Source organism: Anarrhichthys ocellatus, unplaced genomic scaffold, assembly GCF_004355925.1.
Source record: "Anarrhichthys ocellatus isolate YVR2014 unplaced genomic scaffold, GSC_Weel_1.0 scaffold17, whole genome shotgun sequence".
Classification (NCBI taxonomy): domain Eukaryota; kingdom Metazoa; phylum Chordata; class Actinopteri; order Perciformes; family Anarhichadidae; genus Anarrhichthys; species Anarrhichthys ocellatus.
This window is the reverse complement of record NW_022280047.1, coordinates 883965-896489: the sequence shown is the minus strand read 5'-3', so window position 1 is coordinate 896489 and position 12525 is coordinate 883965.

Below are 12525 nucleotides of genomic sequence, written 5' to 3'. Positions count from 1 at the left end.
CTGCACCATATGTGTGCTGCAAAACTTTACCATGACCAACATTCGGCGAGACGGGGACTTTACTTTATGACAGAGCTCACCGGAAAGGTCACTTTCTGACTAGTTAAGTCACAGCTAACTCCAACCTAACAGCTAACCTACAGTCAAGCTCAGTGATTGTGGCAAGGAAGCTAACAGCTACCGTCAAAAGAAGACGTCAGTCTACGAGTTTTATGTTTAGACTCAATGTATTTATTGTAGTAACAGATACGCCTCTGCACTGTGGGTTACAGTTAGTCTTATATAAGATATAACTTCACTGGTCATATTCTCTTCTTTTCTATGTTATTCATAGTAAGCAAAGTACACTTACTATTTTGTGAACTAAACTATTGCTCAAATGGTAATGCCGTTATATCTCTTAAAGTTACATCTGTAATGTTACTTTATGCCTTTTCTTTCTAGCACAAATGTGTCCTGTGCTGCTCTAAAACATTCACCCACAGTAATAAAAATAAGTCTCATCTAATCTTTTCTAATCTATCCAGATATCTGCTGCGGTAAATGAGTTGGTAACAAGATATCTATACTTGATTTTATACTTTAATAGATACAAAATAGGAATGTGCGCTATGTTGGGTTGTCATGGCCTTGGGACACACAACTTATATCTTTTGACACAATGATTTGACAGTATAGTATATACTCTCTGACAGAGAAATAATTACTCTGATACCCCAATGTAGTGTTTTCCTGGCAGTAAGGGCTAAACATAATATTAGCCCCAATATTATATTTTATTGAGGTACTGACTTAAGAATATGACAATATTTTATTTTGTCAGCGTTTCTTAGCTTTAACTCAGCTTTTGGCCTGGCAGACATCAGTTGGTGTCAGCTAACATAAACCTTCATAGATATAGAGCCTGCCTGCCACTGTTGGTCCCTTTTTAAAAAAAAAAAAAAAAAAATTTCAAGCACAAAGTGGCCCTTTGTCAGGTAGACAGGTTCCTGAAATAGTGACCATTAAGACAGGCAGTTCTTACTTTACTAAGGTGTGTGATCCAGTGCATGGTGCAGAAAGGCATCTATGAAGTGAGGAAAGGTTTTGTTTACTTGCTGGTTTTGTTTTGCCTTACAGAATTGAACAATGTGAGACAAACTCTTTACACACGACAAGGCCTCCTCAGCTTTTATATTTAGACATTAGCAACATCGTGCGATGAGGTCACTATAAATGTGAGCCCATAAATATAGCAGTGTTAAGAAATTGATATTTTATATGACAGTTTGTTGGCTAATAAGGTTGGCTTTTAAGACTGTCTTTGGCGAAGTAAGGGAAAAGGAAAATCAATAGGTGAACAAATAGTTTGACAAACTGTTGACCATGAAGTAATAAAACAAACAATTTTCATTATTAATTGAACAATCAATTCTTTTAGTAAACGGTTGCCTTGTCAAATATAATAAATAGCCTTGTAAACTGATGCATTTGATCTGATCGGCAGTCAAAATCTCTAAGCATTTAATTCATAATAGCATGAAGTTGTAGATAACCACTCCTTTAAAAATCTCAAACCAACAAACATTTGGCATTTTTTCTAGAATTTAAATGGAACTAAAACTAATGATCAGTCATCAGAAGTGGAATCTAGTCCTTTCAATCTATTCATTAATCAGTTGATGAATAAATTGTTTCAGCAAGAAATGATTGTACATTTTGGTCATCAGATACAGTTGTATTTACTAAACATTTTTCTGTCAGTGAGTACAGAAAACAAAGATTCATTCAACGGAGCCGAATATATAATAAAAAATAAAACAAATGCATCTATGTAGAATTTTCACACCAGAAACCAGGGTCACAATGGTCGCCTTCATTTTCTTCTTTATATTTAAATTCAAATATGAGATAATTGTGGGGGCAAATTGCTGATGTAAAAATGAGCCATGATGGCCGTTTAGTGACGGGACACGAATGAACATTCACAAAGAGCCACACAGTCCTCGCCTGACAGTTGACCACAGCCAACATTAAGCACGTCCTGTCATTAGGATGAGAGCGACAGTCTGCCAGAGACTCACCAGACAGAAGTAATAGGTGGCGGGGGGGATTCCCTCCTTGTCTCTTATGTTCACCGTATCCTCGTCCCGCCGCTGCCTCCCAAGATACTCAGGGATTGCAGAGTGCAATTTGTTTGTGTAATTTACTGCTTTGTTTCTTGTCCACCTTTGGCAGTCTGTGCTTGGCGTGTAATGTCTATCTAATGGCTTTCAGGTCTGCAAGCACATCAACATCAAGGCTGGCAGGGAAACCGGGACAAGACACGCAACTTATTACTGTTGATGAGAAATTGGTGAGTATCCCTCTGAGGTCGACGTGACACAGATTGATGTTTGTCTGATCTACTGTCTTCCAATTACCCTCCTGGAAAAATAGTTAGAAAAAACTCTACTTAATCCATTGCCAAATTGAGCTCGTATTAGACAGTAGGCTTTTGTAACAATATGATGGTTTACTAAACAGAATTTTGGTGAAAAATTATAGTTTAATATGACAATGATCTGCTTTAGTTCAGGCTAAATTAAAAAAGGAACATCATTTGGGGTATGGGCCAAAATAACAGCTTTAATGAATCCGTACCCATATTGTACATTTTATGGGTGTTTTCCCAAACCAACCCGTCTATATCAATGAGGTCACACTAACTATTCAAAACACATCTCAGTCTACTGCAACATTTTGTAACAGTACCACAGCTTACAAAAAATACATATTTCTAATGCACTGAACATTTGAACCTTGAGTAACCTGCAGCTCTTGGTTCGGTGTTTTGATTCTCTTCTTTTGGAGCAGCAACATTAACAGATTTGAGGTTGAGGTCACTTAAAACATTTCCAACTCACAGTTTGACAAGTTATTCCTACAAACTAATGCAAAACAAATCATTGAAGTCTTTGACAGTTGCTCAAGGGTTCTGTTTGGAATCAACAGCACCAGGATGATATTCATGTTGGTTGCATCGCCTCTATTGACATGACATAGCCGACATACTGTACAGGTCTTATCCAGCTCATTCTTGGCCTCTTCCTAAATTTCCATAGCGTCCACACTGCAGACAGATTGTAATTAGTTATCTCTGCTACATTGTCCTTGTGGCAGCTTTCATTTATTTTGCTTAATCTTACATTCGGTGCTCTTGTTATCTAGTTCAGTTGGTGATATTTGTACTATTATTTTGTACTGTGTATACTCCTCAAATAAGACAATATGATCACAAGAATAGCCTTCTCTACACTCCAGCACTCCTATAACATTGTGGGAGTCACTTTTCAAAAATCGATGCAGCAGAACCAGAAATGTTGTCTTTTTTTATTTTTCCACTTTCGTCTTCCTTGTAAAAAATGCCTACATTACCCACAATGCAGCACAATTTTCGACAGTTTGGTTGGAGATATTAGCTGCTTTACACAACTTTATTCACATGTGGTCGGACAGAATGCATTTGTTGCTTTGGACGTTGTAATTTAGCTTGTAGAAGGTGAATCCTGTAGCACGTTCACATTGACTATAGTAACCTGGTTACTATGATTCTGTGTCCATACTGCCACACGTTTAATGAAACCAGTTTACTGAGACCTCCACAGGCTGATTTGTCCTACTTTCGTTCTGCCCCTGTGCTGCTGCTGCTGCTGCAATACGTTCTGTCTATGCTGATGATCAGTCGATAAATCAGTCAGTCGATGGACAGAAATGAATCAGCCACATTTTTGATAGATAATTAATCGTAAAATATTTTTTCAAACAAAAAGGCCAAACATTGACTGGTCCCTGCTCTTCCATTTAGATGACGTGATGGTAATATTTTAATATTTGTCTTACATTTTGTGCATTAAACAACTAATCCATAATACAATCAGCAGATTTAACGACTACTGGTTAAAAGAATACATGGCAACCCTAAACATTATGTGTATGCACGGCCAAGAAAGCGTCTTTCTCCTGGAAAATCTTGCTGTAAAGACAGTAGTTTCTCTAATCCCTACGTACATTTGTTGATGAAAGCAACGGGGGAAAGCCGACTGTGACCCGAATACTTAAAGGGAAACTCTGCCGATTTTCCCCCGGCTGTGTATCGTTGCACTGTGGGTGCTGTGTGCAAATGAACGGCAAGCTCCCCGATGAATTTGCCGGTGACTGAGCGGAATGATATAATCCAGATGAAGCTAACGTGCTGTATTTTGGTCCATTTGCCTTTAGCAGTTGGAGACTACATCTGTGGCTTTTGTTTCATGACCTTCTATGAACAGTCTGACACTCATCAACAGGTGTGGCTTGAGCGGGTTTTAGTTTATAATGTGTAATCAAAGTCAGCTCACGGGTCAACGGGTGACGATGAATTCAGAATTACCTTTTTCTATGATTGATGTGGTCCAGCTGTAGATAGCTTTATATTTCATCAGACCATCCGCGGGGCCTCTTTTCATGAAGCGATAAAGCACAGCCTAAACATCATCTGAAGTGGTCAAGGTTACCAACCGCTGAAAACAAAGAATGATCTTTTGAAGTGAATGCCTTGTCATTGAAAGAATGAAGGAGATAGGAGATAACGGGGAAAGAGGGAGTTTGGGGAGAATGTGGGAGTCTGGTGTGGACTTGCTTTGGGGGGGTAAGGTGGGTGAGTGGGTGAGGGGGGGTTTGCTGTGTGTGGGCAGCGTCAGTACGCTTTTGTTCCAGACCAAAGCTGACCATACTGGCAGACAAACCTTTGGCTGAGCGGAGTGTCTGTCTCTGTCCTCTCAGTAGGGGCCACTGAGAGGAACAGCAGAGGGGAGGAGGAAAAAAAACAAAATAGGGCCTCTAAAAAATGAGGAGGGGGTTGAAAGAAAAGAAGCTTGCATGGAAAAAAAGTTTGTGAGACACCCTGAGACTCGCGAAAAAAGACAGTGGCCACTTCAGTGTTGTCGGCCACAGAGGTCCCTTTGTGGCTTGCCGGTTGCTGGCGACGGCGGGAAGTACTCTAATGCTCACCCAGACAGGGCCAAAAAAGAGAGGCCCTCAGCTGTTTACAGTACAGTGGTCTCCGTCTCACATGGAAGAGGGCAATGAGAGCACTCTCTCCCTTTTGGGCATTCAGCGTATGTCAGCACGCTAGTCACTCATCAGGCTGTCAATAAGTGCGAATTGCTTTCTGGTCAGACCAATCAAACAAAGGTCTCGATCCGCTGAGAGGTTATGCTGGGTTTGCACGCTGTCTCTCCCTCCCTCTCTCCCGAGGAGACCCTTGTGCGCAGCTTATTGTATACTATAGGGCACATTTCTGAATAACCTCATTTAGATGAGGTTGCATTTTGGCCGGGGTAAATGATATTTTGAACTCACTCCCAAAAACAAAAATCTGTCTGAATGTTTGTGTGACACCCATTATCTTGTCCTTAGTTCTCGTCTGACCCGAAAAATGCACACCTCGCAGGAACTTGCATCTCTGCAGTTTGGTAGGCCCTCTCTATTACGGACAAATTTAGGCGATGAAGGGCAACAATCCTCTTGTGGCTTCAAAAATGTGAACTAATCTAGTGGAGAGGATTTGTGAACAATTTAGCAGGAGGTTGCGGACAAAAAGAAATAATGGGCAACTATATGATTAGTCATTAAAGTGGCTTTAATCAATGTTTTATTTTATGATAGCGATGGATGCAATGTGGGTAGTGATATACCCACTAAGAAGTAACACCTATTTCTGAGCTTTTTTGTGTTTTTGAGCTCATTGTTTTGGCAGTAAAGTTCTACTAAACCCACTGCACACTTTCTGTCCAACAGCACAAAGTCAGCAACCAGGTGGTCAACAGTGTGGAGCATTTAGTCGCTCAAGAGCCTGATAATTCCCTCAGAAGCTAGTGGGGACAAAAACCAGAGCTAAAAAGAGAGGGAATATTGGACTACTATTTTCCTATATCAGAAACAAATATTATTTCAGTTTGAGTAGATTTTTTTTTTAATCCATATTTTGTTGTGAGGATGTGCTGCTTTCGTTTGTCTGACGTGATCGTAAATGTAATATCTTTGACTTTTGACCTGGACAGAACGCACAGCTTGATGATGTCACCGTAGATTTGAATAGTAAATAGTGATGGCATACCTTTTTATTAACAGAACAAATGATCAATAGTTGAGACGGCAGATTAAATATTGAAAACAATCACAAGTTAAGACTGTTTTCATATTCTTTCCTCATATTTAAAAGCTCACAAAAATCACATACCCACGTCAACGTTATTTGTGTGAGCACAAACTTTGAAGGCATTGTCTGACTTTCAGTAATAATGCCAAATAGAAAGACCTGCGTGATGGAGTTCCTGTGCCCAAAGCTGTTCCCCACAGTGCCCATGCCGACCTGCCTTTGTTTATAATTACTGTTTGATTAAGCATGCTGGGCAGCTCCCAGGGTCCGGCTGGCTGGCCAGTGATACACGGCTTTACACGAAATGTCTGTGACCTCCTTTAATTAGAGTCAGGCCTTTCACTCTGCTCTCCGGCCCTTCTGCAGAAACCACTGCGGTTCTAAGCTCAGCAGCTGCTTCAATGCGCCACAATACAATATCTTCCACTGAGCCTCTACTCCCGCTTCAGCGGCCAAGTGCGCTCCCTCTCTCCACATAAAGACGACCCCGTAATCTTAAAGCGCTCGTGAAGCCTTGTTATAGAGTTCTCTAAAGGCACTAGGGTTTTACGAGACAGAGGAGGACAGTTAATAGAGAGCGGGGGAAATGAAGGGGGGAAGGAGGGAGGTAGACCGGGAGAGGCAGAGAGTATTAAATTGGTAGGACCGTCCGACGCTCGGCATGTTACATTTGCTAATCAGAAGTCTTTGGTTTCTCGTACGTTCGGAACACAATGCTTGCTTAAACATCCCATCTGGACAAAAGATGTGGGGTTTGATTGAAGTAATGTTGTTGAGTCTAAAGGCAGGTTGTTGGTTGTTTTTAAAGGCCTAAATTGAAATCAGATTGAAAGAGCCCGAGTCTTGTCGGTCAAGATTCATCACTCCAAAGATATCAGAAGATCCCCTGATGCAGAATTACTCAAAGGAAGCCGGTCAGTCAGACCTATTCAACAGGATGTGGCGGTTAGCTTGAGAACTCCATTTCCACTGAACTAAATGCATTTTGAGAAAATTGCAACTGCGAGAAAATAAGCGTGCAGGAGAACGAACACCATAAAAAGAACCCAGCTATCCCGACTATGAGGATATAGTGAGCACTAGCCGTTTAAGTCTGCAGTAGTGCAGTGTATATTCTCGAAGCCTGTCCTCAGACACAGAGTGACCTACAGTGGAGCAGACCACATTCACCCACCCGCAACCCCTCCCTCTCTCACCCTCCTCTCCCACCCTTCCTCCCTCCATTGCACATAGACAACTTAAGTGTCTGTTTTGTCTGGTCGCCCTCTCATATGGCGCGCTTATGCAAAATCTCTCTCGGCTCAAGTTTGGAGTAGCGGGTCAGAGGATGTTGGTCTTTGAAGAGTGCCAGACAAGAGGCTTTATTATGTATCATCTACTAAATAGTATTTCATTCGTTAACACTCTCTTCCATAGAGGCTAAGCCTCTTAAGAGGACTCCTCAGACCCCGTCAGCGCTGGGTGCTTTTAGGAAGTGTCTCGCTGCTAAGTGTTGTGTTTGCAGAGCGGATGGAAACAGGCTCGCTACTTCTGTTTGCCTACACTTCCATTTATTCGCGCCGGTCGTGAGCCAATAGCTCTTTTTCTGATTTAACAAACTAGTTTTGGTGTCTTAACACGATCAGAAGTGGTTTCCAATGTTTAATGTTACCTGTTTATTGTAGGTTATAACAAAAATCAAACGCGCATCTTATGGTTAGTCTATTAAACGAATAGTTGTAATTCAATTTTCACAGAATGTATCTTCAACTTTATTTATGGATGGATTGTTAAAGTTATCTGTGATTCTCCGGTTCTTAGTTTGTCTCAGTTGTCTATGATAGCACACTGAATGTGTCTTCGCACTGTTGGTCAGAGGAAACAAGACGTCGGCGTGGGCTCCAGGACGTTCTATAGGCCGAACCATTAAGCGACTGGTAGAAAACTCGATTGATTAACGGACAATGAAAATAGATGAATCAGTGGTTAGAGCTTCAATGTGCACTACTAAATAAAGACCATTTCTTTTGATTCATTATTTAGATAACAAAATGTCAAAAAAAATTCTGACAAGTGCCGTTGCTCAAGGGGACGTCTTCGTATTGCTCGGTTGTCCGTCTAACAGTCCAAGCCTCAAAGATATTCAGTTTACGATGAGATGTATCGGAGAACAGCAGCATGACAAGCTGAGCCCTGAGCCATTTCTGCTTGATAAATTATGATAGTTTGGGGTTATTCATGAAGAATACCTATGAAAACACATTTGAACGGGCGGCGTTCATAAATGCCCCCCCCCCTTCCGATCCTCACCGGTATGTGTAATGTGAGATTCGAGATGACCCTCGTGCCAGCTGCTTCTCATTGTCCTGTGCTGAACCACTCCCACACATGAGGAAGCAACATAATATTTGTTTCTATTAGAGACGCCCCCCCCCCCTATGTCCAATCAGTAATTGGCACGCTTTCTCCACTTCAAAGAGGTCTGAAGGTGGGAACCGGCCGAGGCTGATGAGTGAGGCTCTCGGCCTGGGTGTGGGCTGGACAGTGGGGGGTTAAGGGTGATGTGTTTGGGCTTTCACCACATGCTGACTCAACATGATTCAGCTCGGCTGACCTCGTGACCCCTCCTGGCTGCCAAGGCACAATTCTTGGCATGCGGGGGGGGGTTCGTGCTAAGATGGGCTGGACTGTACTTGTGTCACGGTGTCCACCGTGACACAAGTACATTGTGGTAGTGACGCTAGAAATGTTTTGTCTGAGCCAGTCATGCACAAACATCCTTTATTTGTTTGTCTGTTTAGTAGCTGCACTAACAGGAATACACTCTGTGCCTCAAGTCTTAAAAATAAGACCACCAGCACCAACGTGTTCTCAGGACCTCAAGGAGAATCTTCTAGGATTAGAAGGCACATATGTCTGCAGCGAATGATTATTTTCATTATTGATTAATCTGTTGATTAGGTTTTCAATTAATCAAGTATTTGGTTCGTCAATAAAACACCCTGAAAATAGTGACACACGTCCCATGACCCATGGTGACATCTTTAAAATGTCTGGTTCTGTCAAACCAACTGTCCAAAACCCCGAACACATTCAGGTTCTAAAGCAAATCCTTACATTAGAGAAGCTGTAACCAGAGTATGTTTGGCGTTTTTCCTTCATTAAATGGCTCAAACTATATAAATCAATATATCAACTTCATGTCTGCCTCACTTCTCTGGTTTATTGAAGAGTTAATCAGAATTGAGGTTGGGATCATTGCAAGAACAGATGTGACTTTCCTTTTTAAGGGTTTGTTTTAGGTTTGAAATGATCCTCTTGTTCTAAATACACACAAAGGGAGTATCGGGTGATGGTGTGTGGAGCAGACGGGGCTCGGTTCACTAAGTGAATGAGCAGAAAGGTGTTCAGAAGACAAGGTCCCTGTCCTCACCTGTTTTGAAGTTCTTTAACAAAACCCCAGGATGCTCCACGTACACCAGGGGGAACCGCTTCTCAGACCTCCCCCATGCAATTAATATCTTCATCAAAATGTATCTGGTTAAAAACATTCCAGTGATTTGTGTTGCTTTACTGAACCATATTCTCAACATCAACAAGTGATGTCTGGTTTTCATTATATATGAATATCTTCTTACCCGCAAAACACTTTTTTAACTGCAGGAAATGTGGACGTTCATCCGCAAATCATCTGAAACTGACAAGAAGTGTTCAAATGATTTTGGGGACAGTAGTGGCGGAGTCGTGTTAGTGTTTCCACATTGGCCGCTGCTCTTTCAAAAATGAATCGGCGCGACAGCGTTTCAGCTGATGATGCCATCAAACAGAAAAGCCTCGTTTGATAAATTAAGAGGGAGCTCTTTTTGGAGCCACAGTTTTCAATGTAGATTTACATTTTTTTCCTGTAAATGACTTTCATACATGTGGTGTTTCAATCCTATATTAGAGAGAGAGGGAGAGGGGCTGGTGGCGGAGCAGAGAAGAAATTAACAGTAAAGCTGTCAAGTGGTAGCAAATGTGTAGAGTGTAGGTTTCAGTTTGTGCATGAATAAACGCTGCAAAACGTCGTCCCTGGAGGCCAAACCAAGTCTCCCCCCCCCAGGTGCTTCCCGAACCACGGTCTGGAAGCTGAAGCAGGAAGCTTATCTTGCTCCGTTTTCCTATAGACCAACATTGGAGTCTGGCATGTTCATAATTGTCATGGGATATAACTTAGGTCTTTACACAATGACACTTTAGACTGGTAACCCAGAGGAACACTTTCTTCATATTGTTGAATATATTCAAATAAAGGAGTCCTGAATTATTTGTCCTGAACATATCTTGTCATATTTCAGTACACTTTGAGAACAAATAAGCTTTTACTGGGAGCACTACAAAACATATAACATCCAGGAATTCACTATATAGACACCGCTGACTATCCCTGAAACAATTTGCCCACAGTTTAGCATTTTGATCATACGCGGTCCAGACATGCTCTGTTCCTACCTAGCCTGGTTTTAGCTTTTGGATAGAGCTGTTTCCATTCTTCATGCTAAGCTCAGCTAACCGTGTCCTGGCTGCTGTTTCATACTTAATGGACAGATATCAGAGGTGTTGATCTTATCTAATTCCAGCCTCTAACGCCAATACGTGCATTTCACAAAATGTTGGACTATTTAAATGAGTATATTTCTTTGGCTGATATGTTGGGAAGAAATGTGTCATCCACTCCTTATTGGCTAGGGTGAACTAACGGCGCTAACATGAATATAACCACGTTTTAATTCACCCTGATTACCACATTAGAGCATGTTGTTTGCGAAAGATTTTAAATGGATTCCACCAAGTTGAATAAATTGGACCTCGCATGTTGTCAACAAAAAAAAATTGTTTAATTAATTTTTATTATCTACACCACAGTTTATTTATTAATAAGTGGGACACTTCCGTAAATGGAGAAATGAATCCTAAGATGGAAATTGTGGTGAAATAGTGGAATGGTTTTATTCACAATCGGAATACCGTTTGTTCCATAAATGTTTTGATTTCGAGACTAGTCTTCATACTATTCTTTGTACTTTGTGCTTTTTGATATCTGATATATAGTTTTTTCCTTCATTTCTCACCACCGAAGCACATCGAGATCTTTGAATGTTGTTTACACAGAAATCTTCCATCTCAGGTCTCTGTTAGAGTATTAGGGGTAGCGGCTCTCAGCATTCTGGTGGGCCCAGCGGCCCCACAGCAAGTCCCTATGCTCTTTATTTGGCACGCAGCCTGGAGGTGTCAGAAATATCGACACGCTTTCACGTGACGGGGACTTTGCCAGCCCTTTTCCCCCCTTTCTTAAGCCCGGCATTCTGCCTGCCCAGCCAGGTATTGTAGGGCCCCGTGAAGGCCCTCTGAATAGTGTCAAACTTGATAGTTCTCATTTTGCTTCCTGTACATGGCAGAAGAAAAAGTGCCCACCGTGTGGGTTTTCCTTTTGTGATGGCCCTCTCTAGTCTTCCTGGGAACACACCACATTCCAGTCACAATCATTCTCTTTGTCAATCCGGGTATTGTGGGTGAGTCTGTTATGCCGATAACCCTCCTGGCTTTCAGTGTTATGCATGCAAGTATCATAGAAGTCTAGACTCATGTTTTTTGCAAACAATGCCAGATAATGAGCAGAGTGTTTTCAGTGGTTTGGCAGAGCTTTTGTTTTGACACATCCTCCCTCATTCATGAATGACCTTTTGTGCTCATCCACGCCTAAGATGTGATTTAAGGCCTGCTACATCTGGACAAATTATTGCGCCAGTTTACCATACATGGGCCTCATGTGTCAGTTATGGTTTATGTAACGTACATACGCGTAACCATAGTCTGTCCTGCTAATCCCAAGAGGGTATAATTCTCAATGCGTCTCTGAGAGGGATTTCCATGCATCCATCCCCCAGAAGACACCAGACATCAGAGCCGCTAAACGTTTCTGACCACAGATTTGATTTACCTCAACTCGGAAGGTACTTTTCGTACTTGATTCACAACTCCAAATGTGTTGCGGTTCAATGTGCGCAAAGTATTTTAATGGTTCTTGCCTTTCCTCCAAAACTCTCAGGAAGTTTTTCTAACCTCCTCGTTTAATTGTGTCCCATTAAAATAGAGAAAAACAACAACACGTATATCCTGCAGAAAGCAATGTTTCAAAACCTGGCATCTCATTCTGCTGCTCTCTCACACTGTGTGTTATATTGTGTCATGAACCGTCTACCATTACCCCTTTTGGGTGAAGAGAACATGTTTTCCTCCTCTCTGTGACAAGAAGGAATTGTTAAGGTTAAGTAGATAGGGCAGCCGGAAATAATTACCAGGCACTTGTGAAGTCCGCCCATCCCCCCCACCCCCCCCCCCCCCCC